Source organism: Carlito syrichta, unplaced genomic scaffold, assembly GCF_000164805.1.
Source record: "Carlito syrichta isolate Samal-C Ts95f unplaced genomic scaffold, Tarsius_syrichta-2.0.1 Scaffold308112, whole genome shotgun sequence".
NCBI classification, from domain to species: domain Eukaryota; kingdom Metazoa; phylum Chordata; class Mammalia; order Primates; family Tarsiidae; genus Carlito; species Carlito syrichta.
The window spans coordinates 153651-180331 of record NW_007252208.1 but is presented as its reverse complement, the minus strand read 5'-3'; the positions used below and the strand labels follow the sequence as shown (position 1 = coordinate 180331).

Genomic DNA, 26681 nt, shown 5'->3' with positions numbered 1-26681 from the left:
AAGGAGTCTCACTCTGTCACCCAGACTGGAGTGCAGTGGCCGCTCCTGGCCACCGCAGCCTCGACCTGCTGGGCTCCGGCGAACCTTCCTCCTCAGCCTTCCAAGTAGCTGGAATTACAGGCATGCGCTACCACGCCCAGCTGATTTTTTGATTTATTGTAGAGATGAGGTCTCGCTGCCCAGGCGGGTCTCGAACCCGCGGGCTCAGGCAGTCCACTCACCTCAGCCTCCCAAAGGTGCGGGATTACAGGCTGAGCCACCGAGCCTGGCTAGGCTCCATTTTTAATGATTCCCTACTTTAACTGATTTTTTGGTTAACTGAACTATTACTAGCTCTGATCACATAGACCAGGAGGGCTCTACAGTATAATATTCTGGCCTCAGTGCTGGTTCTTTGTTTTTGTTAGCTTGTTTGATTCTACAAACCTGTGAGAATTACCCATTTTGCAGCAAGGCAACTGAAGCCCAGGGCATTCGGTTTCCTACAACCAGGAGGTGGCAGGCCTGGGATTCCAAGTCCCATGTCCATAATGCTGGACTGGAGCAGATGGGAGTGCAGGTGGGTAGCATGTTGACCTGGCCAAGGAGTGCTCCAGTGTGTGTGCGCGGGGCCTGCTGCAGGCACGCCACTGCTTGGGCTCAGTGCTGGCTGGTGCTCAGTGCTTCCTCCCTGGAGCTGCTGCCTTAGTGTGCTCTCCTTGATAGAATCTTTTGTGTGCATCCTAGCTATTGAAAAGGCACCTATTAATTTATCACAGGTGATGTGTGCCTCCTCGTGCTCGGAGGAGGCGTCTGCATCCATGTACCTCACTAATGACAGGTTATGGGATCGAGAGGAGATAATAGGATCTTTTCATCTGATGTCTTTATAGTTAGGTGCTATGTCCCTGGTAGCTTCTAGGGGGCAGCAACTGCTTGTCATCCCGTCTCCTGCTGGCAGAGTGTAGGTTGGACAATTGAACAATTTGCTTTTGACTCTGGCTCTTAAAGTGGAGCTATGTGGGTCCCTGGGTAGTTACCCAAATCCACATAAGTAAAGAAAAGACAATATCCAGGATCTTTCATTTCTGCTTTCTCTGCCCCCTCAGGTAAATCCTTTATCTGTATTTCTATCAACATCTACAAATTCCTCATTGTCAGAGTTAAGGCAGCAAAGTTCACCTGCTTTGAAGATAAGAGAAGAGAGATGTCTTTAAGAGAGTAAAATCTTTTTGTCAGATCTTACTTGTTGCCAACAGCTAGACAGTGATAACCCACTCTAATAATGTTTAGAGGTTTTGAAACTTTCCCCTGTGGGCTTGTGTCTTTATTCTGCTGGGAGTACCACTATCATACGGTTGATTACCTGTTCTTCCTGTCAGCACTTCCCCTAACTCCACTCCCCTCTTCCAACCAAGTCGGCCTTACAGAGGTTTCTCTTCCATTCTAAATGACTTATTTCAGAAGCACATTAAGGGGGAAATTTTGGATTTGCGAGTTTTGTAGACTTTGGGGTCCAAGACTGATATATGGGCCACTGGTACTTTGTTGGATGAGTACTGTGACCCCCCTTCCAGAAGCACACATTTCACTGTGGCGCTGAGTGCTCATGCCTGTTCTCAGATCTTCCAGCTGTGTGGCTGAAGCAAGTGTCCAAAAGGAGAAAGGCTGGTTGCAGGCGGAACTGGATGGTTACGGTACACACAGAGAAGCAAATTGGCTGCGACATTTCAACCATGTGAGGTTTATTTAGGATTAGCTAAGAATTCTCAGTCCTGACTCCACTGTGGGAGGGGTGGGTGACCCAGGGCCACTTTCTTGCGGCTTTGCATTCTTTTGGGCTTTCATCTGAGGATCCCAGGGTCCTGGGGAAGGGTAGGAGTTTCCATCCAGCTCATTCCAGAGAGTGGCTTTCCTCAAAGACAAAGGCATGCCTCTTAACCTCACCTCGTCAGCTCTGCCTGTTGTCTCTCTGAAAAATGGTGGTTCATAGAATCTGGTAATGAACAGAAGAAATAACTAGAAATAGTGGCAAATCATTTGACATTGAGGTGGTTTATAATTTCAATTTATCAACTGATTATCATCATTGTCATTTCTATTGGATTTTGGAAGAATTCAGCCTGGTCCCCAGAGCCCCACTTGTAAGACATCTCATTTCTTCCTTTGTAATGTCTAGAAATAACTTTATTTCCAGTGAAATCCAGATCTGCAGGCCCCTTGCCCTCTGGCTCTGGTTTTCTCCCTTTCTCTCTGCTACTCTTCCATTACCTCAGCGGGCTCCATCAGGTGGGGGTATCCCCTACTGACCAGACTGGCAGAGCTAATACTGACTGGAGGAATGCTGCGGTGTTTGTTTTTGCAGTTCCTGGATTTGGTTTAATGTACAATTGATTTTTTTAATGTATTTAATCATTTTTTTCTTACTTCATAAGGATTAACCTGCACAAACCTCATTTTATCCTAAGTGTGGCTTTGGGAGGAAGGGAGAAGAAAATTGAGTTTCTCTAGCTTATTTTATTCTTTCACTTTTTATTTTCCAAATGGCTTTTCCTGCCGAAGCAGCTCTGTAAAATACAATGTATTTTTGTGGCCATTACTTACTCATTACTAACTGGTCTCTCCTGCTTCCCTTTGTCTGTGAACTAAATACAGGGGCCTAAAGATAATTGGTAGCTCTATCACAGACTCACCAATTATAGATCAACAGAGAAGGCAGCCCAGGGATGGTTTGTGGTTGGCACTGGCTGCCCACCTAGAAACGTGAGTTATCTTTCTCTATCTGCCACCGAGTTGGGCATGGCTATGTGGGTCCTTTCCTAATTTTATACCTTGGCTTTCCTAATTGCATCACACGGTCTCTGGATTTACGTACTTCAGCCTCATTTCACCCCTAGTGAAGTGCCTGTGTCCACAGTGTCTTTCTTAGCACATGCCTCCTTGTCACGTCTATAAAGTCAGGTATAGAAAGTATTCATTCGCAGAGGTTTGTGTCTGTTTCCCTTTGAGGTTCCTGGTGCCTAGAATGGTTAGGTGGTAGGCTACAGATATATGATACCCTGAAACCAGTGGGTTTCTGCACATTTTTGTCACTGAGCTCAAGTCAAGGCAAATCTTTGTGGGTGCCCAACTCAGCCCCCTTTCTGAGAGCTCATCTGATTTGAATTCCAGCTTATCTCCTCTGCTGTGGCATGGAGAGGGAAAAGTCCCATTTCATTGCTGGTTGGCAGGCATATGTGTTAGCTTTTTAGGTCTCTATTGTATGGCCACAATTCCAAATGCAATACATTTTGTGTTTGTTTCCTGGGTATGTGGCACCTAGGCACTTTGTTAAGAAGCCCTCTGTGGGATGGGTATGTACTGTATTGCTCAGCTCCTGGCAGAAGGTAGGTGCGCCTACACATTTGTAGAATGAATGAGTGTATGTGCCCACTTATGTGCAGTGGAGATGATGAGCCAAGGAGCTGGACTGCACACTTGCTGCCTGGTGTCCTAGTAGGCACTTAGGGTGCGACATTCCCATCGGGACACACAGATGCCGATGTTTAGTGGATCATTGCCATGTTGGCAACATAAAGAGGGCATTTTATGAAAGGGAACATCACAGGAAACATTATAACGGAGACCTTTATAGCCTTTCCATTATTATGGTTTAAATCTTGACAGTCTTTATTTGCAGTGACACTGGGACCAGTAAAGACAATGCTCACTCCCACCTCCTCGTTCTTTCTCTCCACATCCTGTTCCGTCGCTGTGGTGCACCGATAGGCATCGTTAAATGTGCAGGCAGCAGAGCTGCTTTTCAGTTTGTCTAGAAGCAGCCCCTTTTGACTCAGAAGTTGGAAACCAGATGACTCACCATTCTATCTGTTTTATTGCAACTGTCATTTCATAAAATGCCCTGAAAGCTTTAAACTGTAAATGCCAAAGTGAGGTTTTTGTCTTTCTTTTTATTTTGTTACCTCTTCTGTTATCGCTGATCTTTTCTTTTATGTTTCTCTTTTCCCCTTCCTTTTCAAACTATTTTCTCTTTCATTACTCTCTCTTTCTCTGTCCCTCCCTTCCTTCCTGCCTCCCCCCCACCTTTGATGACTGTAATGGCATCAGTAGCTGAAGTGGTTTTTGCTAACATCATGGTGCGTTCTCTCCAGCTTTAAAGCTATTTGACTGAGAGTGTCTACCCACAAATTTTTGTGTATGGTTTAGAAATGGAAATGCCCATGCACATCAAAGTTTATAAAGTACTCATTGAATTCAGCTCTAGAAGCTAAGTGCCATGTCAAATCATAATAGTAACTCACTTTTTATGATATTATATTTTGCAAATTAATGGGTATATCCCAGTTCTTTCCCATATATCCATTTCCTCTATTGAACGACTGCTATGAACATGGTAGGAATAAGAGCAGTAGGACTTCCTAGGAAAGTTTATGGACTGTAGGACCGATGAATTCTAGGGACTGTGGGACCTCTGGCTTCTGTGAGACCTCTGACTTCAAGGGTCTGTGAGACCTCTGACTTCTGTGGACAGTGGGACCTCTGACTTCTATGACTTCCAAGTCTTCTGTGGGCTATAGGCCAAATACTCATCAAAATATATATTACCTTGAGAGGACCTTGATCGTGTTAGCCTTTTTCTCTCCTAAGATTTATTTAATGGAATTCCTGAAGTAAACAGCACCTGCTCAGTCTTATGGGTTAGGTAGGGTATTGAGATCTAAATTTTTAAGTACTAAAGCTCTCAAATCAGGACTTGCTGGATCTTTTTTTTCTGATACCCATCACTGTGGCACTTGGCTATGTCACCTGATTGATGACATGAGCATCATTGGGTGTTAAACACCTGGCCAGGGAAACAGGGACTTCTGTGGATTTACCCAAAGGATTGCAGACAGATTGTCGAATTTGAATGCAGGTGGTGTGGATCCCTGATGCCCGGCTGCTTTGGAGCATGACAGAATCCCAGCGCTAACTTCAGGAGGGTTAGTTGGAAACCTGCACTGCTATTGATGGTTATATTCCACACTTGTCAGATCCTTAAATCTAAATGAAGTAATTTTAGAAGTAGCTAGTTACAATGAAAATGAACAATAACTTCAGGAGCATAGGAACCTCCTTTAATCAAATGCTTCCTGCTCTTTTCGTTCCTTTTAAAAGGGCCTTGGTCTATTTTGGCCTCAGGGTGAGCCATCTCCTGAATGCTGTTGTGATAAGACTTGTTTCCTATATGCTTCCAGTGAGGGGGAGTCTTATCCATGATGTGAGTTGGGGGAAATGCGGTTTGTCACAATAGTTAATAAATTGATGGCTGTGAGTTTTTAAAAGGCAGTTCTTTATACTGGGGTAGGATTCAACATAGAATGCTGTGATTTTCACCCACTTGACTGGTTGTCTGATTCTGACATAATTGCTGTCCTCGATACTGGATGTTAACTTAATACCCTAGCCTTCTGGGGCTAAGGTGGGAGCAGGGTGAGTAGATGGGGGGATCAAATTAAGATATTCTCATTCTCCACTGAAGACCAGTGTTCCCCTGTTCCAGCTGAAAGTGTGAATGAGGATTCTAAAGTTTCTGGCCATTTTAATTAAACCTCAGTGAGGGGTGGCCTTATCACCTGCTGATGACATGGGTAATTGCTCCTAGGGATTGGGAGCAGTCTGCCAAGTGTCCCTTGCAGGCTCTTCTTGATTCCCTACCTATGAATGTCTTCTCCCTTCCTGGGCAGGGCCTCTTTGAAGAGTAGAAGGATCATTTAGTGCTCGTGCCCTGTTCATTCCTTGGCTTCTCTGCTGAGCTATCCAGCAGGGGTGCCAATTCTTCCATTTAGCTGACTATTATATAGCCCTTAAAAGGGAAGGGTTTATTTTAGCTGGCTGCTATATTGATTGCTATAGGGACGTTTCTATTTTCACTGGCTGCTATATTGACTGGGAAAGGGAAAGGGGCCGTATTGCCGGGAGCTGTCATATTGACTGTTACAGAAAAGATCTGTATTTAAGCAGTACCAGTGCACTGGGATCTCCCAGGCAGGATATTAATGCTAATTCATCCGCTCACCCCCTGCTGTGAGTGTTATTTGTTTAAATCTGTAGATTCCCACAGCGCGTTTATATCCTCACTAGAGTGAGCTCCGCTCCCTGTAATTATTTAACATTATATGCTGATATAAATTGTAACAGTTAAAGAATGGTAATGAGTAGCCAAAAAAGAAAAGAAGGAGAAAAAAGAAAAGAAAGAAACAGGAAAATATAGAAAAAAAGGGAAAAATATATAAAATAATATATACATATTGTATGTGTATGATGTTTGAAATGGCAGAGTCTTATTCTAGAATGACAGTAAACACCTTCTGGCATTCTTTTTCCCACTTCAAGTTGCTTTGTGCAGTGTTGCTTAGTCCGTGTAGCATGCATCTGTGTGTGTGCGTGTGTGTGTGTGCATGTGTTTGTCACCTGCCAGGTGACTGTACCGATGTGTGCTAAACTGTGTACTTTGTGCACATGTGTGTAGTTTCATGCCGTGATTGTGTACCATGTATTGACAAAAAGTTTATCCATTAGCGATTCACTTTCTTGATAAGTAACTGATACCTGATTTTTGTTCAAGCTTCCATGCTCACACAGAAACTTTGGGCCCAAGACCCATTTCTATGGAAAGCCACTGGGGAATGCTCAGTTGGGATTGAACTAACAGGCCATTGGGTGTCACTGTCGCTCTACTGGCTATAGTTGAAAGGGAATTTTCTGCTCAGGAAACTGGATTTCAAAAGAAAAAAGTTTTTCTGCCCAAGTTGGAGGTGTTGTCTGAAATGTTCGTCTGCATTTTGAAATTACTTTTTAAGAGTAGTTGTTTTGTTGGGAGGCTGAGGAGGGTGGATCTCTTCAGCTCAGGAGTTCGAGACTGCAGTGAGCCATGATTGTGCAGTCTGGGCAACAGAGTGAGACCTCAATTTTTAAAAAAAGTAGTTGTTTTGTTTGCTTGTTTTGCTGTGCTAAGCTTCTAGCATTTTCATTGTTCTTGAAAATTGTACGCTGATTGCGAGCTCTGTTTAAAAATAATCTGCAGCACATCCAAGTGAGGACTTCCAGGAGCAAAAAACCGTCTCCCTTAAAAAAAAAAAAAAAAAAAAAAAGAGGCAGCTCTACAGCATTCTGGAAACCTGGGTAACAAGGGCAAGAACTCGAAAAAAGAGGAAGAAAATCTCTTTGTAGAAGCGTAAGCTGGGTAAGTGCTTGCCGCTGCCCTGCTGCCCTCCATAGTGGTGTAGGTGGGAAGAGCATGGAGAGAGCCTGGCTGCCGCCGGTCACAGAAGAGCGGGCTCAGTCCTCCAGCGGGCTCTCCGGCAGCATGGATCCGTGCCAGGCTTCACCACAATTCATACTGTGTCAGTTTAATAAATGTACTACTTAAATTATGAAATTACAAAAGAAAAAAGAGAATGCACTTATTCAGACTCTTAATACATTAAAAATAAGGCATTAAAAACTCTGACTTTTTTTTTCTTCCAGAATCAATAATGAACAGGAAGGGTTGTAGACATTAACAGTCATGGACATTCAAACTCTTATACATAAATTATCTTAGAAAAATGCACATAAGACTTGAATAATGTAAATACATTAATGCATTTAATAATTTAAACATTAAAGCACAAGCAGGAATTTGAGGCAGAGGCTGTTCTGAGGTAAGGGATTGGTCCTAGAACGCGTATGTCCTAGGATCGATGGGTGATTTCCCCTTGAGACACCCTGGAAAGAGAGTGCCTGGCCAGCTGTTGTGGCCAAGAATCCCTGGACATTCCTGAACTCAGCTGCCTCCCGGGCTTTTATTTCGCATATCCTGAGCTTCGTCCTCAAATTTCGTGTTCTCTGGTCCTTGTGCTTCTAATTGTTAGAACATTAAATGCTTCCACTTCAAAGAAGAATGAACTTTGAGAATGTCTTGGATGAAAAACTGAACGGAATTAAAAAAAATCCTTCACCCAGCTCTGGCTGTCTGTGATTTGGGAGTAAAGAAGTGGTTACTCCTTATGATCTGTCCCTTGTGTCTCAGCTGTGAATGCCACTGCAGCACTGGTCAGGCTGCACGATGCCGACAGATCTGAAGGCTGGATCGGAAGGGAGAGCGAAATCGATATCCTGTGTTAGCCTGTGGGTTGGGCATAGCGATGGCAGGGAGCTGTGCCAGGATGCCAGACAGGTGCTGTGTCGTTAGAATGGTGGCCCGTGAGCATGCCTTGCTTTGTTTGAGGGTTTGTTTGGGTAGACTGATGGTACTATTCTCCCCTCTTTCTTCCAAAATCATATTTGGCAGGAAAACACTGGAAACTCCTTTTCTGGGAGAATACACAATGATTTAATTCATTTTTGACATCTGCACTGTGGAATACCATGCGTAGAACTCAGAAGCCAGGACTGTGTGCTTTAAGTTTCCATTTATTCACCCTAATGCTGTTCTCTGGTAGTTCCCAGCCTTATTTTATAGCCTAAATCACAGATGAGAAACTGGAAAAACTGCAGAAAGGGTTATGGGGTACATAATCTATGAACTGTTTTTCTCCTTCTTGTAGAGGTGTGTTTTTCTGGCCAACAATGCAAATGTTGTCCCACTGGGTTTGCTGTGGAACCCTGGAGAAATGGTTATCGGATGGCAGTGGCTGAACAAAATCTGTTTTCATTATTTTTAAATCTGTGGGAGTCTTTTACAGGATCTCAAATCTCCTTCCTGAAACTTCACTTGGGATCATCTTGATTTGACCCAAGGCTTGTCTGCGCTGACATCTCTGACTTTGTTTGCAACCATTTTCACTCTTTGCTGTGGCCAAGGACGGTCTGTTCTCCCAGCTAACAGGGGTACAAACCAGCTTATAGCCACTTGCAGGAGAATGGCATCTGAAGCAGCAACAAACAGATTAGGCTGTGCTGCCCAAAACAGCCAGAAGGAAAGCAGTTCTTTAAAAACTGGTAGTCAGGTTTTGGTTTAGAAAGGAGTGGTATGGAGCATGGGTGAGGATAAACTGGTGAGTGACTGCAAGGCCCCTGTATCATGCTTGGGATGTACTCAGACTTCTCCAGACCTGGTGAACAGACCTGGCTTCATGAGCCTTTCTCTACCTATTTTGTTTTAAGGCAGCAGTCTTTCTTACCAGTTGTAGCTAGTTCAGCCTTGGGAGGACTGTCACTCCCAGGTCTCTTGTATTTGTTTCTTTTCCAGAGTTGTCAAAGCCCAAATCTGTTCCCTCTTGCTTATCCAGCCTTGACCGGTGACTGTCTCTGGCCTGCATTCCACATTTCGTCCTGGCATTGGGAAGAAAGTGAGATCCGGGGAGCACGTGAACCTGGGAGATTCAAATTCTCTTTGGATTTTGCTGGACACACCCAGGAAAGCTGCTTTCTCGTCACTTAAGTTCCAAGAACTGTTTGATGGCCTTAACAGCACAATTGGCTTGTGCCAGATTGGGATGTGCTGAACTGGGCAGTGGAGGCGGGGGCAACTCCCTCTCCTGGGTGGGTGCAGAGTGCTAGCTGCCATCAGGCAGTGATCAGATAAGCACTGATCAGGGTCAGTTCACCCTGTGATATAGCCCATGTGCGGATTTCCTTTGAAGAGAGAGGAGTCAGGTTCATTAATTAAAGGAGCCTGGCTTGAGAGGCCTGTAATTATAGGTGCTAGAAATCTGAATTTTAAAAGGTCTGTGCAGCTGCATTTGGAGAAATGTAGGGAGGCACTGAGAAGTACAGGTTGTAGGCAAGAATGTGGCTGAACCAGATTTAGGAGGCTCAGAATTCCCCTTCAAATTCATATTTATTCTTTTTATCTTTTTTCTATTTTTTAAAAATGGGAAACTGAACCTATACTTTTTTTTTTTTGTGATGAAGGTTATACCCTGTGACAGAGGACTCATATTGTCAGAGTATATGGCAGGTAGAAAGGAGTTGCTGTGAGCTAGAAGATCCTTAGTTTTTAAGGAAGCGGGGGATATCTTTGGACCTTAGGGATGCGGTATTTGAAATAAATGAAATAGTTTATTTCTTGAAATGAGTGAGGGGAGCAAAAATTAATTTGCATGCAATCTAGGGCGGTCAATCCTGAGCAGATGTTGGATGCTAGAATCTCTGTCCCTACTTCTCTTCCCTAGAACAGTGTCTCCTCCTTTGTCATACATCACTTTTCCATATGAAACCAGAGTTACAAACAGAAATTTTCAGACCTTTATGGGAAGTCCTGACCTGTCTCCTTTCTTTCTCATTTCCTCAATTATTTGTAAGTTGACCTTTTATTTGGGTGCTTTCTCTCTCCCCCACTTAAAAAAAAATCTGTTTGATTTATAATGTCCCTTTTTGCTTCTTGTCAAAAACCTTTATTTCCATCTATAACTGTTTGCATCTCTGTTAATTGACCATGGCTAATTTGATATATGGATAGGAGTGGGGAGAGTGAAGGGTCAGATGAGTAGGGTTTACTCCCCGTCTCCTCCAGTGGTGAGTGGGACACACTGAAGACCTGCGTGACTGAAGAGCTGCGTACAGCTGATGGCAAACCTGATGCCAAGGGAACTGCCTCTCTGCCTCATTGGCTTTGTCTTCTTGTGGGTATTGAGAGCATCACTCCATTTCACAGCCTGGGTCCTTTGTAAGGGACTGAAAAATATATACATGTAGTTTAAAGACCAGTCCTCTGTACTCTTTTCTTACATTCTTGTGTATGTATACATTGGGAAATCTACTGGTGAACCCATAAACTGTAGAGTAGAACAGAAGTCTCAAAGACTCTCACTTGGTGCATGTACAGTATGCAAATTGCAATTCCAATTAGATTGAAACCTCTATTTAGCAGAGTGGTTTTGTGAAATAAATAACTTTTGAAGAAGAAGGCCTGCTATATATAATAAATATATTTTTTTCCTTTGGTTGCCGGCATGAAGCTTCCTGCTTTCCAAACACTTGCCCTGAAATGCTGGTTCCGAAGCAGGCAGCATCTTTGGGCTCTTTACAGAAGAAACACTTCTCCTTCACTTCCCGGCACAGGGATTTCATCCTTGATTTACAGTGCTCGGCTTGTTAGCGCCGGCGAAGGGGAGAGATGGTGTGAAGGTCGTTATGTCTGTTTTGTCCTCTCGGAGAGAAAGTGAGGGGGTGTGTTACTTGCTGTGTGCTTGTCGTGGTCATGGTGGCGTTTGAGTGGCCCCTCCCTTCTGTCAGAAGGAGTTGGGCCAAACTCCCGTTCCTCTCTTCTCCACCCTCCTATACTACATGACGTCCAACAAGGGGTGAACAATTTTGAAAACCTAATCCAGAATTGCAGGAAGAGTAGCACACCACTGAGTAGAGAGCTTCCTCCCAATACCCCCCTTTTCATAATCCTCCCTTTCTCAGCCCAGCCGTGACAAACTGACAGATAATTAACAGATCAGGTCCTCCTATTAGGCGCGTCCCGATGCTGGAAACCGCTCTTGCTTTATGCAGGTCCTTCAGCAGCCCCGTGCATATGGGTGGTGTTGCTCTAAGTGGTCATAGTAGAGGGCACTGAGTGCTCTGGGAACAGCAAACAGGAGGCACACTGGAAGAGAGTGTGTTTCAGGGGACAGAGGGGGGCGGTAAGGTGCCCAGCTTGAAAGCACCTGGTGAAAAGGCTTGGACTATCAAGGTTGTGATCCTGAATACCACTGCTGTCTCAGGGAATGGTGATCTGGATTATAATAGGATGCCTGATTACAAAGAACATTTTGAAGGCCACTTAGTCCCAGGTCAGGATGTGCATTAGGCGAACTAATCCTTTGCTGTTACACTGGACTGGAATTGCAAAATTGGAAGTGTGTGGTCTGCTGTGTTTCAGCTTTGGCATTAAATATTTCTATACAGACACTGCCCTACATGGCTTTCTCTCAGCTACCCAACTTTTCTTTCCCCAGTGGAAAGAAGAATTCATTGTGAGAATATTCTCTTCTACCTTCTAGTGACTTTTAAAAACTACTTTTCTACTTATCTTATGTGGTCACTTTTCTCATTTTCATGATTTGAAATAGTAACATGTAGATAAACATAGCAGCATGTAGGGGTTACACACAGGCTCAGGTCCCGGGGCCTGGCATGTTGGAGCAGAAAGAAACATCTAATTGCATCAAAACCACTCTAAGTTCATGTATGTGGAGCCCATCAAGCTGAAAGCATCCAGACAGCATCTGCTGTTATCAAATCACTCATGAATCCAGCTAATTAAAATAGAGCTTCATTTTTCTGAACCATTGTTTGGCAGGAATTCGAAACGGGTCTAACCCAATTTCTGCGTGTTTATGAGCCTTTATTATATCAGAGGTACTTTTCTGTAAATGTACAGGGCAACGTTAAATGAATTGATCCACACAGTATCACTACAGATGCACGATGGACTTGCTAATGATTTCTCTTCCAGCTTTCTGGTTTCCAGACATATACTCTTGAAAGGTTCATGTTCTCTTTTTCTATCCTCTGCTCTTTGCTTTCTCTTAAATTTTTAACTTTTCTTTTACTTTTTAACTTTTTTCTTTGAAAATAGGAAAGACGTTCCTTTAATGAAATTTTCTTTTTCATTTCTCTGTTTTTCTTCCATTCTTCTGTTTTAGCCCTTCTTCTAGTGGATAAGATTTCTCTTTTTTTGCTTTTTGCTGTTTTCTGTTTCTTCCTTTTCCCTTTATTTTTCTCTCTTCTTATCTCTCCTCCCTTTGAGATTTTCTATCATGTCTTTCCTCTTACCTTCTCTTTCTCCTTTTTCTGTTCTTTTTTACCTTCTCCCATTTCTCCTAATAAAACAATCTAATACCTTTGTCTCCACATGTATATACAGATTAGGGCAGACGGGGGTGCCTGTGGAGACAGAGCTATCTGGCTGCTGCCAGATGTTGTCAGCTGATTTTGCTTTTCTGAGTTTTCTTTCATGCTTTATTTTAGGTTTTTAAACGATTTAAAAAACCACATCTACTCTACTTTATAGTCTAATAATCCTACTTTGAAGATGAAAAGTATTATATAAATACATGCTAACTAATTATTCCTTACAACACACTAGTGAGTTGCCAAGTAGTATTGGTTCCATTTTACAGATGAGGAAGCAGATATAGGAAAGGTAGGTAACTCTGAAAGTTACAGAAAAAGTTGGTGCCTGAACTAGAATTAAGACTAGGTCATCTCAGGCTTTGATTCTTGATGACCACCTTGTGGGACTTGATTTCCTCTCATAAGAATCATATATATTTAAGGTGAAGGTAAGAGAATACTGTCTTCCTTCCCCCTTCCCTTTATGTACTTTTAGCCTTCTGAAGTTTCATTTGTAGTGTTCAGATGCTAAATGAATTTCTAGGTAATTCCTGGGGAAGAAGGATGCCGGACCACTTATGGGCTGGAAAAAACCCTGTCCATTACACTCTCAGAGCAGAGTGTTCACTTTCTTTCCAGCAGCTTCCAGTAAGTGGGCCCACGTCACACACGCTGGCCCCAGTGATCACAGTGTTGTAGGAAGCACTGCCATATTTGATTGAATTTAGCCATTCTGGAATGACGTGTGCATGAAGTCGGCTCTTGCATTACCGTGGCCTTTATTATTGCTAATGCATTCTGACATTACAGGTGTAGCCTTGGCTCTCCAAAAAGGGCAAGGCTGCTCTCACCAAGCGAAAGAGCAGAATTTATGAAACTGTTATACACTGAGACCAGCGTTCACCTTTATTACTAAGCAGGGTAAGGGAAATAAATGCTTTTGTAGAAAAGATAGCTGAGTGACAGTGATCTGTCCTATTTCCTCACCCAGCATTACTTCAAAAAGTGGATCAGTTAGTATTATTCTCCTATAGAGAATTAGGGACAGTGGATAGAAGGTTCAGGAAAGTAGATTTCACCTTAGTTTAAAGGAGGACTCCTGAAAATGAGTTGGCAGTCGCTTAAGGGAGTGAGTTCCCTGCTCATTTTAAGCAATCAAGTGCTTGCTGATCATTTATCAGGATGGTTGAAGAGGGGAGTCCTAGGTAACGTGACCAGATAGCCCACGATCTCTTTTGGCTTCTTTCCTTGTCCTAGATTGTGACAGCAAAACCAGCATCTTTCCTGCTTCTATGTGACTTTATGAGTGCCTGGTGTACTTTGAGGACCCATGAATGCTCAGTATCCAGTATTTAATCTCTGGCTTCCTGCTTCTTACTTTAACTTGAATAAAAAGTATTCTTGTTCAGTTCAGGAAAACCACCATCTGTGGCATCCCCCTGAAATGAGTCATTCTGGATAGCCACATTTCTGGATGGCCACTGAGATCCATATGAAAACAGAACAAAACAAAACAAAACACTTAAAAACTTTTAGCTGGAAATTATATGAAATGAATTATATACTTTCCTGCCTTATTAAACAGTGTATCTGGAATATAATTTAATCCTGGAAGATAATTTAATCCTGATGACTCAGTATAGTCATTTTAGATGTAAATGTTTATGTGGTGTAAGCGTAGCTTTGTTTTCAAAACCTGTTGAAATATAGTTGTTATATATTTGCCCCTACTTGAAATGCCTCCGCCGATGTTAAATGACCCCAAACTAATAAGCTTTTTCAGTTTTTTGTTTGCTTTTCATAGATGTTTTTCTCTTGACATTTGCTGTTAGGCTTTTTTTTTTTTTTGCCGTCATGTCTTTGTTCTGTAAGTGTCTCTGTACTAGCTGGCTCGTTCTTCCTTTCTCATTTGCAGCTTTTATCTTCTAAGATTTGGACACCAGATAACTAAGCTTGTATATAAAATAGTAAGTAGAGAGTAAAGCTTTGCTACATATACAAAGTATTTAATATCTTTTTTAGCAGCACTGATTTTTTTTTTCTCCCTTTCCCTGTCTCCTTCTTTCTGTTGTTTTTCTTCTTTTTTCAAATTGGTTGTGAGCTTGGAGAGATGAGCTCTGGAAAGATTGGGTCTTGTCCTTGACCTAATCCCATATCCCTGGCCTAGGTATCAGAGACTGCCTCGTGGAGTCAACTTAGAAATTATAAGATAGGCCGAGTGCAGTGACTTACGCCTGTAATCTCAGCACTTTGGGAGGCTGAGACAAGAGGATTGCCTGAGCCCATGGGTTTGAAACCAGCCTAGGCAACATGGCGAGACCTTGTCTCTACAACCAACCAATCAATCAATCAATCAATAAGCTGAGAGTGTTGGTGTGCGTCTGTGATTCCAGCTGCTTGGAAGACTGAGGTGGAAGGATCACTTGAGCCCCATCAGGTCAAGGCTGCAGTGGTTGTGGGCGTGCCACTGCACTCTAGCCTGGGTAACAGAGTAAGACTCTGACTCAAAAAAAAAAAAAAAGAAAGAAAGAAATTATAAAATCGTACATTCAGAGGCCTTCTTGTAAAGAGAAAAAAACAAATTATAAAATAGCACAGTTGGGGGTCCTGAAGGTCCTCTTTGTAGCCCCTTATTTTACAGAAATGAATGAACTGGAGGCACAGAGTAGGACCATAGGAGGCTAGGTTTCATGACATGTGATATTAGTGTTGGGCTCAGTACGCAGATTTCTTGAGGCCCAATCCATTTTCTGTCCTGCCACACTGTCAGTTCTGTTCCCTGCTGACTTTGGGCAGAATGTGTGCAAATGAGGAAGTACAGATATTTGTGTAAGGTTAAAAAAAAAAAATCATGGAGAAAAATTTTCTGCTGGCTTGTGAGCAGGTTCAGAATTAAAGCACATAAACCAAAAAAGTCTTCTGTTTGTGGCAGTGTTTGCACTCAAGGCTGATATCGATATTCTAGGAGAAGCTTTAATCCTTTCATTCAGAGTTACAAGAAATGCTGTTTCCTTTTAGTTAAAAAAAAAAAAAAAAGTCCAAAGAGCATTTGATTTGAGGAACCAAAAGTCTAGAAAATGTATCCGGGAGTCCTCGTCAATTTGGGGCATAATGAAATATAAAAAATACTCAATAAAAGCTCCTTTATTACTTTAACCATTTAAATGTGGAGTTTTTAGCCATCAGGTTAATGTTTTGGTATCATTTTTTTATTTGATTGTGAGCACTTTTCCAGGTAGCTCTGCCACTCGAGCGCTAATTGGATTCCCACAGATGAATGGTGCTAGCTGCAGCCTGACATCACTGCGTTTTTGCTTCGACATTATTTTATTTAGTTTTCCTGTAAAAGTTAATAACTCTGTGCCCATGTGTTTAAACAGGCAAGAAGAGAGAGAGTAAGGACAATGAATAGAAAATGTTGAGAGATGTCTCGGGAAACTTGTGTTAAATTGAGGAAATGCAGGGATTTTGTAATTTCCAAGTATCTTACCCTGTAAGCAGGAGGTGAAGAATCAAGAAGGTTACAAAGAAAGATGGTAATTTGTAATCCCTCAGATAACAAAAAGTGAACTTCTCTCTGTTTCCCAGACAGAGAATTTGAAATGAGTTACCATTGATTTAGAGGAGAAGGAAGAGGCTGTTCAATAGAACTGATTTGCTTAATGGTGAGAATTGTATAAATTTGGCATTAATCGTAAGTAAATTACATGCTTATTTGGCATCTCCTAGATTACCAAGATTGGGAAGAGCATCAGATATTGGGCATAGAGACCCTCCGTTTCACAATCTCATTCTCAGTAGGATATAGTAGCCCATGGCCAGGATGGCTCTGGTGCCCAAGAAGGCCTTTGTGGAACCACTTATTTTTTAAAGTGCATGTTTGTTTATTGGTGGCTGTGGTTGTTAATAATAGGAATGTTTATGATGTCAGTGAAAGGTTGCTGAATGGTTCAAAGCCATGAGGACTACCATTTGATGGATTTCCTTGCTGAGCTGAAAATTTCTAACCTGGGGTTTATCAGAGGAGGCAACTGGACTAATATCTCTTGATTCAGTTTCTTTTCTGAACTTGCACCTGAAGACATAATCTGCAGGTATGAATCTGACAGATTCGTATGAGAATCAGTTCCATAGTTCTTATTTCAGTGCCTCTGATATGTGTATGTGTGTGTGTGTTTTAAAGACACTGTCCTCCTCTGCATCAGAGGCATAACTTGTCTTGCTTTTTTTTTTTGAGTTGGAGTTTCACTCTGTCGCCCAGACTGGAGTGCATACTCACGACCACCGCAGCCTCAACCTGCTGGGCCCAGGTGATCTTTCTGCCTCAGCCTTCCAAGTAACTGGAACCACAGGTGTGTGCCACCATGCCCAGCTAATTTTTTGATTTATTGTAGAGATGAGGTCTTGCCATATTGCCCAGGCTGAACTCATGGGCTCCGACAATCCTCTTACCTCTACCTCCCAAAGTGCTGGGATTATGGGTGTGAGTCACCACTCCTGGCTTGTCTTGCTTCTCTGTGTTTCACACTTTGTGCTGATTAGTTGCTTTTGAAGGGGCGTGACCTATGTTAGATACCGCTTTCTTAAAAAATAGAACCTGGTTCCAGGCACTGTGACTTGTGCCTATAATCCCAGCAACTTGGGAGGTTGAGGTGAGAGGATTGCTTGAGGCCAGGAGTTTAAGGCCAGCCTAAGCAACATAGTGAGACCTTGTCTCTAAAAAAATAAATAAATAGCTGGGCTCGGTGGCTCAGCCTATAACTCCGCGCCTTGGGAGGCTGAGGTGAGTTGATTGCCTGAGCCCGCGGGTTCGAGACACGCCTGGGCAACTTGGTGAGACCTCATCTCTACAATAAATCAAAAAGTTAGCCGGGTGTGGTAGCTACTTGCGCCTGTAGTTCCAGCTACTTGGAAGGCTGAGGCGGAAAGATCTCCGGAGCCCAGCAGGTCGAGGCTGTGGTGGCCGGGAGTGGCCACTGCACCCCAGTCTGGGTGATAGAGTGTGATGCCAACTCAAAAAAAAAAAATAAAATAAAATAAATAAATAAATAAAATTTAGCTGGGCATGGTGGCGAACACCTATAGTCCTAGCTGCTTGGGAGGCTGAGGTTGAAGATCACTTGAGCCCAGAAATTTAAGACTGCAATGAACTATAATCAGGCCACTGCACTCCAGCCTGGGTGACAGAGTGAGACCTGGTCTCTAAAAATAGAAGATTAAAAAAAAATTCTGCTACTAACTTGTTTCATGCGAATGTGAGGTACATCTGATGTCTGTCACCCCACTTATTGCCAGAATTGGTTCCAGTGATGGAACTGTCTCCTGAAGACCCCATTCCTGACTACTCTCTAGGGCATGTGTGCTTGGTGAGGAAGGTGACTTTCCTTTGACAAGAGCTGATTGCATTTGATCATGTGAATAGTAACAGTTTCCAGTCCCTATCATTTTACTGTCAATTTGAAGATTTTTAAGTCTGTCAGCTTACTCTATTATGAATCATACTTTTGGAACTCATACTTTAATTTTTTCCCTTAGGCCATAAAATAAAGTAATGCAGGTGGAGTATTTCTGATCTGAAATGTTTGGGACTAGAGTGTTTGAGATTTCAGATTTTTTTGGATTTTGGAATATTTGCATCTTACTTACTAGTTGGACATCCCTAACCTGACAATTCAAAATCCAAAACTTTTTGAACACACATGATGCTCAAAGGAGATGCTCATTGGAACATTTTAGATTTTGGATTGTCAGATTAGGGATGTTCAGCCTGTAGCAGGAACTAGGGCGTGGTGGTTTGTTAGCAGATCTTAATTGTTTACCTTCTTCTGCGACCTGGTAGGTCTCCTTAAGAGTTCTCCTAGGAAGCCTCTTTAGCTGTCCATATTGGTCATTTTAAATTATTTTCTTGATATCTTTTGGATTTGAACTCTTTCTAGGCTATGACTAGTTCTTTCTTGGTATTCAAATCTGTGTTTTCGCATTAAGTCTTTCTCAGATTTTCTTATAGGGTATCTGATGGGCGTGCCATTTAATAACTCCTCAAAGGTTTTAGTTTTATGCTGTGTGTGAGATGATGGCAGATGGAATTTCTTGGTCTAAAACTTATCTTCCTTGGGACTCAGGAGCCCACTTTTTGCCCTTCGAGCTGTAGGTGCCAAGCCCTTGTGAAGGGATCCTGCCCTGCATTACCCAGTTGTCACCAGCTTTGTGTCTAACCCCCAGTGATGCCTTAATGTTTGCGATTGTCATTAACCACAATACAACCTTTCTTCATCCCCTTCCCAATCATCCCACAGCTCAGTAGTGCATGACTAGAGAGTTTCACCCATCTCCGTCTGGCCAAACTTCAAAAGAAGTAGGAACTGAAGCAGTGTCTCATCTGCTGAGCATCTGAAGGTACTGGCATTTAGGAGAAATGACTTTCAGAAAGCATAAAATTCAACCAGTGGTGGAGAGAAAGAGACTAGGAAAGAGAGGCAGCAGTATCATTAGGAAGGTGCTGGGGACTTGCATGCTACATATTTTTAGTGCTGGAGTCACCAGCCACCGTCACTGTGTGAGCTCACAGTTCTCCTAGGGAGCATCTTGGACACTGAGTCATTACATTCCTTTGGAGTGATTCAACTCAACAGCTTGACACCTTCATTAATTTTGCAACACGAAGCCTGGGTGCTCTCTGCTTCCTCTTTAGCAGTGCAGGGAAATTAGAGGAATATTGAAAATATAAAACCAAGAGAAGCTGGAAAAAGGAGCAGTCAAGGAGCTGTTGAAAGACATCGTGTTAAGAAATTGAACTCCTTGCCTCTCCTTGGTGTCTCCTGGGACCAAGCACCCACCTCTTGCCACTTATCTCTGGCACTAAAACCCTTTATTTCTGTTCCTGGCACGCTGGGCGAACCTCCGACTTGCAGCCGGCTCGTTCGCCTTCTCTGCTGAGGTCACTGCTACTGTGATCCGTGTATAATGGCATTTTCCTCCTCTTTTCAGTATGGAGGCTATTACAGTTTCTTCTCTAAACAGAACTTCAAACAATTTGCTGCCAGTTGGATTTCAAAGCCAAGGAAAAGGCAAATGTCATCCTTTTTTTCTCCCTTCTTTGGGTAACTGCTTTGTTGGTTGCATCAAAAATTAGAGGGGTTGCTATCTAAATTCAGGTGGTGATGCATGGGGACAAGGCATTTAAATTTGCTTTTCTTTCTCCCTGAAGGAGAGAATCCTTTTCCTTCTCAACCTTTCCTAAAAAGGAACTTTGATCTTCTCAACCCAGAAGCATGGAATTGCGTTTCCTCCCGGCCGCGCGTGTGCTCTCCAGCTCTTCTGTGGCGCAGTTGCAGTCGCCTGCCGTGTCGGCAGCTCTGCTTGTCAAACTCCACTCCTCAACTGCACCAGCACCCTTTAAGCTGGAAGTTGGCACTCAAAATACTTGGCTGGACACAAAAACTTCTCCAAAGTCACCGTCCCTAAGATCACTGTCACTTGACATTAAATAGTGCGTGGTGGTTTAAGATGCTTTTTATTTCCACGTAGAATTCTAGAAGAACTACTTTAATAAAATAACAAAACAATGACATTCTGGCAAGCGGTTCATGCAATATTTTTAAATAGAGACAAGGAAAAAAAATTTAAGTGGCGGAGATATTTCACTTTGAAAGGTAGTTTTTGCACATGTGAAGTTGCCACTTTTCATAAAGGCTTTTACTACATATATCAATGAGTTTTAAGAGACACTAGGGTCAGTAACGCATGCTTTAGAATTCCCTAAATACAGATTTACACAATAGACCTTAACATACATTTTGTTGTATCATGTCAGGTCTTGTGCACTTCTACCAGAGGTATTTTATTTCTTTAATGTGAAAAACAAAAGGACAGAGGAAAGTAAAACAAAGGAAATTAGGGCCCACAAGCTTAATTAGTATAGGGTTGTAACCCAAATCAACAATGGGAAGGACACTAAGACAAAACCCAGGAAATTCCAAGTTGAAAGAGAGGCTCTTCCTTTAACTCCTTGCGTGCCAGGACACTTGTCTGGCAGACTCCTTACCCAGGTGCAGAAGGCTACCTCAAGAACATGTCACTGTCTTTATTTTTGAACTTCCTGGCTTTTGTTGACATTCCCTTCTCCTTTCCCTCCTTAATGTGAATGAAACATACCTTTGTGCCTGTGTTACTTGTAGATAAATGGGCTAAAAGTATCTGTTGGTTTTGTAACCCTCAGAGAAGGGGAAAGAGTACCAAAAAAAAATTCCTGTCACTGTCATCTGTTCATTTTTAATGAGCAATTTTAAAAAATTGAAAATAAAAGAGGAAAATGAATAGGTGTTGAACCAGCCCGTGATATGTAAATGCCAACTAGTAATTACCTAAAACCTCAATTTTCATTCTGTTTCATCTTGCAAAACATTTCATTTTCTCTGAGTGAAAACACTTAATTTGGGCTGTGTGAGTTAGCGGAGCGGTCGCCCCTGGCCTGCGCCTCCGCTGGCTCCGGCTAGGGGGCACTTTGGCTCTGCGCTTCTGCCGCCGGGTGGCTCGTCCACCTCAAGGTTATTCCCCTCTTGCCATTCCAGTGGTTTTGCTCCGGGTGTGCACTGGCGCCCCTCCCCCCCACTCCCACTAGTCTGGTTTCGGGGAGCCTGTTCCTCCTTGTCCTTGCAGAGGAGCATATTGAATTTTGGCTGACCGAGCCTTCCTCTGCATATTAACTTTCCCCTCTTACCTGGACCCTTGGCTTCCCAGAGTTGGTTTCAGGCTCTGAGAGCAGCTTTCAGGAAGCTCCCTTTTTCCCTTGCAGATTGCAAACATGATTGTCTCTGTTTTTTGTTTATTGCTGCTGCTTTTATTTAGTCTTTCCACTTTGGCGGCTGGGGGTAGCTCTCCTTGGTAGAAGCTCACACACATTTGCCCTCCTGCCACACTTAGAATGACAGTTCTGACGTTTCCTTTCTTGTGCACGCTCACAGATTTTTCTTTTGCTCTGCTTTAGGATCTGTCACCTTTTGGATGTGTTCGTGCAGCATCTTGGAAGGTGGCTTGTGATTGCTCCACTTCCTTCCCTCCCCAGCCTGTTCCCCAGTTAGAAAGAGAGCCCAGCATTGTGAACGGTAGATCAGAGAGGAGCCCACATGCAGAAAACCAGAATTATGTTGTCCTAGGACCCTGGATCTGAGAGTGCTCTGCTTGGAATCTCAAGGAACACGGCCTCTTTAGTGAGATATATAGCTTCATAATTAGCCCGTTGCATTTTTTCACGAGTGCTAGCATCAGCGTTCTACGATGTGTTTCTCTGATTAACAGCTGCTTTGCAACTATTTCCTTGTGCCACCGATGACCATATTTGTCAAGGAACTCCTGACAGAGTACTGATTTCTTACTAAAATGCAGCTTTTCTGTCAGAAGAGGGTTTTCTCGTTCTCAGCAGTGCCCAGCTTTTAAAGTCAGACCTTGTTAAAACTCGAGTTGGCTTTGGTCTAATGCTTGTTAACAGGATTCTGGGTATCTACTTTAGAGTACGAGCGAAGGAACCTTTCACAGGCAATTTAATCTTCTGAGCAGTGCACGTGGAGCAGTGTGGCGCTGGAATGGGGTTTCAGGCCTGCAGATTATAGTGGTCATTTTCTTTTGCCCTCTAGTTGTGATCTCTCTGGGTTAAAAAGGACTTGGCTTTGGTTGTCAGTATCATTAATTTTTGAATATTTTTAATATTTTAAAATGGCTAATGAATGCTCACGTTTTAGGAGATAGATGTGTATGTGGTACACAGGAGTGCTGGAATTGGTGGCATTCCAAATAAGTGTCACTGGAGACAATGCATCAGGTTTACATGTCAGGTGCAAAGTGCTAAGGCTCCCTCAAACCCCAGGTTCATTATTAGGCAGCCTCTGTTCTCCCGTCCCCCTCATGCAGAAATAAAGTGTGCATTCTGAAGATTATAACGTGCAGGTCTTTTGTAGGAGAGTGGAAAACACATAGGAAGCATCTCTTCGGTGAGGACTGTCAGGAACCTCGATTCTTCTCACTAGGGATTACTTTACCCTACACAATGCATTTAACAGCACATAGTTCATAGTAGATAACCCCTGAGTATACTGTATTCCATTGATTTATACAGTTACAAATCCTGGTCTCTCAAACACAAATCTCTCTCAATTGGCCAATCATCTTGGATCCAAAGGTGTTTTTCAACCTGAAGTCCATCCCCTCCCTTTATCTTCCCCCCCCCAGAAGTTGCTGGCGCATAACCATTGTTACCAGACTGCAAAGGCAAGAATTCACTCCTCTCTTTGCACCTCAGTTTTACCTCTGTAAGCAACAAATAGCGGACATGATTCTATTTCCATAAAATTCTGGAGTTGGTGATGGCAAAGTTGTTTTGTTTTGCTGGGGGGTGGGGCAAGGGGACAGAAGATAGGATCAGAGGGATGAAGGGGGAGAAACTTTGCTCCTGTTTTCTCCTGCATTTGCTATACTTATTTTTATTAACTAGCTACTGGTAATTCGAGGTGTGCTCATTCAGAACCCAGTCTGCGCAATAGGAGGGGACAGGCAAGCTGATTCCATGTTTATCATGGACTCACCAGCAAGTGGCTTCCACAGCAGCATCAGGAGCTTTGCGCCAGAATTTTCCTTGGTTTGCTGCACTCCCACAACATGTGCAATAAAGTTCCTGTCTCCGTTTTACATCTTTGACATTGAGGCGGAAGATTTGGCCTGAATTTATGTAATTTAGTTGGGCACAAATATAACCCATGAATAGTCACATTCATCTTCTAATTAGAAAATCAAACGATAATACAGGACAGGCTGCAGGCACCCCATCATTGAATCCAACAAAAGCGTGTTGTGTGTGTTAGGCCTCTGCAGAGGAAAGTCAGTTGAATTGCTTCATGAAGTTAATGAAAAGTGTCCAACAATAGATGGGTGAAAGGCACAAACTGAGCGCCCTGTCAGTTATTTAGTATGCGAGAATCTTTGCATTATGGGTAAAGAGTTTTGAAAATTCCCCTACCATGGATGTATGAATCATGGGGCTATAAAATTCTAAATTGGACTGGTCCTTTCTTCCCCTGTTGTAGTGCCAGCTCCTTGGGGGGGGGGGGCGGGGGGCGGGGAGAAGAGTAGAGAGTGACTGAAGAAATAATTAGTGAAAGGAGAAGAGAGGTTTTCATATGTTCACACTTACATGGAGCTGCTGATCAGGGTATCTTTCTTATTCAGCACATTATGTTGGGGCTATTAGTTTGGGTGCTTTATATTTTTGCATCGGGCGTAGTGATATCAATGCTGTTAAATATGTGATTTGCCTGTCGCCTGCATTTTCAGACAAAGATCAAGAGGAACATAAACAAGCCCCAAATATACTTTATGTAGGTGTTTGGCAGTATTATTTTATATGACTTGAAATTAGTGAATGGAAACTTTAAAAGAAATTGTTCATATTTTTGCAAGTTTGAAGTGTGCCGGGACTTTGTCAAATTCCCGTTAAAATAAATACGTCAATTTCATCTCCCTTCCAAATTCATTTATCTTGCTTTTTTAAAAGGTGTTTTCTACTTTACCTGATGTTTAAATTGGATTCGCTCGTTTATGCTGTTCTTTGCTATATCCCCCACGTTCTTCTTAAATGAATTACTAATGACAGAGCACTCCATCATTCCCTCTCTGCAGCCACTTTAAGGAAAGCATGGTGATCTAAACCTTTTAACCTATTAAAGATGATTTTTCCCAATTGAATCAGACCCACCACAGGTGTAATAACTAATCATTTAAACTACACCTGCTATTATGTATTTTTAAGCCATTATGCGTGTTGGATAGATGATAATTCATGTTTATTGCATTGTCCGATGGATCCGTTTTGCCTACACTAGGCTGATTAATGTATTTAAAGAAATAAGAGATGCAATTTTTAAAAAAAATTGATGGAATGCGCCAAGCACTGCATTGAGTGCACCATTAAACCCATCAGAACTTTGCTCTCTGACCAGAAATGCATATACCAAGGACTATATTAAAAAAGCAAGGTGAAACCTGTGTGTTTTAGTGGCAGGATTCTGTTTTCTTTCTCTGTCATGGAAAATTTTGGAAGGAGGAAGGAAGGGCTTCTGTTTCTCTGGGGAAACGATAGGAGCTAAGGCCTGTTCATCCCCATTTCCTCTGACACCTGGTACACAGATCACAGCATGCAGAGACTGCCGCATGATACAAACACTGTAATTTTCTTGTGTGTTGAAGGTGTATTTTTTTTCTCCAGGTGAAAAACAATTATCCTTGTGCCATCTGAGCTGTGCAGACTGGTGCTGACCTTATGGGCTGGGGCCTGTGTACCTGTCCTGTGTCTTTCTGGAGCCGGGGCCCCTTCCTCATGTTTTCCTCTTCCTCTCCCACTTTTCCCTTTTCCTTTCTCCCCCTCCTTCTGTTGTGTCTCTTCTCGTCCTGTTGGCCTCTTCTCTCCTCTCTTTCCTTCTTTTACTTATTCCCTTTTATTTTTTCCCTCTTCTTCTCTCTCTTCCGTCTCTTCATTAAAATGCATCAGTGTTGTAGATGCTTGTTAGACTTCTTGATTTTGATTTCAGTTTCTCCTGAGGAGATCTGGGCGAGGGACTAAGGGCGTGAGTATGCAGTTTGGGGGCTTTAGAAATTCAGGTCTTGATTTTTCTTTAGTCCAGAATGGACTGGTCACCACTGCAGTTCATGATGGTGGTTACTACTATCTGCAGTGTTGGAGAACAAATTATAACCTGTGGGGAGTTGGTCTTGTCTCTCAAGGGACACAAGTGTATGTCTCTTATGGGTGACTGGCCCAGATCTGAAACGTTGAGACACTGAATTTATCCTTTAGGGGGCATATCTTGGGTCAGCCTTCCACAGAGCGGTTATAGGGAAAATGAATAAGGGATTTTTTTTCTGGCTTTTTTCTTTCTGATTTATCCTTATGTCTTTTGTTCCTGAACGTCTGTCTGGTTTCAGGATTAAATTTTGATAAAATATGGGAAAGGAGATGATTTGTGACTTGTATTTCATTTACAATCACAGTATTTTCTGTTTGAATCTCTGTATAACTGCTACTCTTAGTTTAAAGGATATTAAAAACTTCCTCACATCTAGCCCCTTAGAAATTTTTTTTTCAATAACTTACGAGTGAACTGCAGGGCTATTGACTTTATCTGGAACATGATACCATATTTTTTGGTTTTGATGAGGTGAATAATACCAGACATTTAAAACAGCCACTTTCCTACCTAGAGCAGGTTGGCATTTCCCACCTGCAGAACTGGTGTCTGGGATGGAGGACAGACAAGCAGTGTGTAAACACACACTTCATGTGAGGGTTAATACCTTAGACAGTTTTCCTTCTGTCCCCTACCTTGCTTATTTGCAGATATGAAGATTTCATTAAATAATATTCATTACCAGCAGTAGGTAGATAGTCTGTCAGTCTGCGAGCATTTGGCCATGAAACCCTAAACTTTGTTCTCCGAATCCTATTTATTTATTTATTTTGAGTTGGAGTCTCACTCTGTCACCCAGGCTGGAGTGCAGTGGCATACTCAGGGCCATCCCAGCATCAACCTGCTGGGCTCCAGTGATTCTTCCGCCTCTGCCTGCCAAGTAGCTGGAACTGCAGGTGTACGCAACCACTCTCAGCTAATTATTTTTTTGATTTATTATAGAGACGAGCTCTCACCAAGTTGCCCGAGCTGGTCCTGAACCCGTGGGCTCAGGCAATCCTCTTGCCTCAGCCTCCCAAAATGCTGGTTTTACAGGCCGAGCCACCGAGCTCGGCCTGAGTCCTCTTTAGAATTCAGCTCCAGTGCCTAAGAAGGACTGATGTGCATGGCTGTAGGTACTGTCCCTTACATAATCCCTTCTAGCCGGGATGTGCTCAGCACTTTGCAGGCTCTGTGTAG

At 42.7% G+C, this 26681-nt stretch overlaps 1 protein-coding gene across 3 annotated transcripts in view; it reads left to right on the top strand.

Moving 5' to 3' along the window:
• The window catches only part of PEX14 (peroxisomal biogenesis factor 14), a 150612-nt gene that overhangs the window by 31716 nt on the left and 92215 nt on the right, over positions 1–26681 (top strand). The gene's annotated exons all lie outside the window — the stretch shown is intronic.